General features: G+C 49.5%; 1 non-coding gene across 1 annotated transcript; it reads right to left on the bottom strand.

Annotated features, from left to right (window-relative positions):
* Positions 1–1,017: 1,017 nt before the first annotated feature.
* Positions 1,018–1,181, bottom strand: LOC128626975 (U1 spliceosomal RNA). The gene has a single exon (XR_008391085.1). It is a non-coding gene; the product is annotated as a U1 spliceosomal RNA (small nuclear RNA).
* Between the last annotated feature and the right edge of the window lie 1,625 nt (positions 1,182–2,806).

Raw genomic sequence — 2,806 nt, 5'->3', positions numbered from 1 at the left:
CTTCTGCAAAAGTTCCAGCGCATACAGCTGGAGTTTGCGGCTATTTCATTCTCACCCACCTGCGTAGGTTCTGGCTGTGTCAGCTGCTGGCTTGATTCGCCTTGCAGATGCAAGATGCAAGCAGTCAAATGGGGGCTTTGTGCAGCATTGAACCTTGGCTATGACGCCAGCCTTCACCGTCCCCCACAGGGAAAACCTGGGAACTTGCTGGAAACATTTTCTTTTTCTTTCTTAGAGCCTGAGATCAAGAAATTAATTCGCTAAGCATAGCCCTGCACTAGGGAGCGGTCAACAGAACAGCCAAGAATCCCTGGTCGCGTGGAACTCACACTCCCGTGGGTAAAATTAGATGGAAAGCTGAAACGGACACCGTATGTCAAAAATCAGCGTTGCTCAAGCTTTGCTGTGTATAGCAACGACTTCCCTTTTCTCTTTCCTGGTCTTGTGACTACTTGAAAAAAAAATTAAATATCTTCTTTCTGTCCTTTTCTTTCTTTTCTAAAAGAGGGGAAGGGAAGGAGAAAGAGCAGAAGAGAAACATCAATATGTAGTTGCCTCTCACACAGCCCCCACTGAGAGAGAACCTGGCCCGCAAGGCAGGCGCATGCCCTGACTGGGAATGGAACCACAACCCCTCTGGTTCCCAACCCCGCAGGCTCAGTCCACTGAGCTACACCAGCCGGAGCTACTTGAAGCAGGTTGTAAGAACCTTAGTCCTTACTGCATTTTGCCCGCATCAACACTCGGTGATTCTCAAGCGGCGTGAACCACACAGACTTCAAAACCTCGCTACTCAAGTTGCGGGCACTGATGATCTCGTCCAACTGCCCGTCCGAAAAAAAGCGACCAACAATCAAGAACTGTAGTGGCCACAAGCGTTGAGTCTCCCCTCGCCTCCCCTGGCGAATCAAACTTGCATTTCTGCTGCAAGAACCAGGCAGAAAGGCGCATGCCAGCCGCCCGATGACAAACAGCAAGAGAAGTAAGGCTGACTCTAACATTCAAACACTGGAAAGCCAGGGGAGAGCGCGAACGCAGTCCCCCACTACCACAAATTATGCAGTCGAGTTTCCCACATTTGGGGAAATCGCAGGGGTCAGCACATCCGGAGTGCAATGGATAAGCCTCGCCCTGGGAAAACCACCTTCGTGATCATGGTATCTCCCCTGCCAGGTAAGTATGAGTTGCTCCACCCGTCTCCCCCGCGAACCCTCACGCTCGCCTCCCTTTGCACCCGCGGTGACTTTCCCTCACCACGCCGCCGCCCCCCCCCCGCCCCCCCGCGTCGTCCCCGCTCCTGGCCTCCTGGGCGTCCCCCATTCCAAACTTGCCCAGGGCGAGAACAACCTCCGCGGCGTTTGCGTCCCGGGATGCGGGATGCGGAGGCGCGGGCGGAGTGCGACCGGCAGCCTCTGCGCCGCTGCTCATCTGCATACGCCACGCCCTCGGCGTGACGCCCCGTCGAGGTCCGGTGCCCCACTGGGAGCCGGGCTCTGGAGAGCTGTTGTGGCTCTTCCAGTTAAAGTAAACGTTACTTTGCAACTCAAAGATAGGTTGAGGAGTGCCATCTTTCTCACCGCCTTTTTTCTAAATTTTTTCCCAGTGGAAAAATCAAAGTTTGGGGCTTATCGTTTGTCTTCTTTCTATGATTTTATTTTTATTTTTAGAGAGGGAGAGAAACACCCATCGATTGCCTCTCACACTTCCCTAACTGGGGACCTGGCCTGCAACCCAGGCACGTGCCAAGACCCGGAATGAACCCGCGACCTTTCTAGTCCCACACCAGGCATGGATGTTTACTTTTTCTTGGGCTGCCTTTGTGGTCTGGAGGAGGTTAGAGCAGGCTTGCTTGACCTCTAGGTTTCTCTAGGTATGACTCATTGACTGTTGCTAAGGGGGAAAAGTGAATGCACCTAATATATGCAGTATGCTACTCTTCGTCCAGGAAAAATGTGAAAATAGAAAAAACAAAAATCCAAAAACAAAACAATCAAAATGACTCACAGCAAGTACGTTGACCATAAGCAAGCCTCTTCAAGTCTAAGGATGAGAACTGCCAACAAGTACTGGACTGTCCCGTCCTGGGGTCGTTCTTCATAGCCACACGACTATAACAATTCTGATAGTGCTGTGCGTACTGCAGGATTGATTTAACGAGTAGATGGATGTTGGGATTCACAAGTATGCAATGGGAGGGCAAGGAGGAAGCACGAGGTGTTAAGTTGGAAACTGGAATCGGAGATATCGGTAGGGCCCTGCTCATTATTTTTCATAGGTATACGTATGTGTAAGAAGTACATGTAATTCCTAGCTCTAGCCGCTGAAGGGGCCTAGAAGTGAAGACACCCAGTAACAATAAGCATACCCGGTGCCCTGTTCTTCCTTTCTAAATGCCATTCCCCAATAAAAAGAACCAGGCTCTTTGGAGAAATAGACAATTTTCAAGGAGACACCTTCCCTGGATGAGCCCGGAACATCTTGTGCCAGAAAATAAGGAAATGCTCCAAAAATTGAATGAACATCGCAAAAAGGTAGCTAAACTTCAAGGGGCTTTCATGGGCCCAATCTGACAGCATTTGGATAGCAAAAGAAATAAAAACCGTTATGGATTATAAAGAACTGAATTACAACCACGAGTTCATATTAATTGTACATAAGGGAAGGAGGGAAAGTTCCTCCATACCGTACACCGCCAACTAATAAATGTACAATGAATGATGGAATTAGAAAGTCAAGAATTGGTTAAAAGCTACTGCGCCAAAGTTTGATAAGGAGCTGAATGACTTACACATTATCCGCACACAGA

This window comes from Artibeus jamaicensis, unplaced genomic scaffold, assembly GCF_021234435.1.
Source record: "Artibeus jamaicensis isolate MK-2021 breed Jamaican fruit bat unplaced genomic scaffold, CSHL_Jam_final contig_2638, whole genome shotgun sequence".
In the NCBI taxonomy this organism is placed as follows: Eukaryota; Metazoa; Chordata; class Mammalia; order Chiroptera; family Phyllostomidae; genus Artibeus; species Artibeus jamaicensis.
The sequence above is the reverse complement of the archived record's forward strand: the minus strand, read 5'-3'. Positions and strand labels throughout refer to the sequence as shown.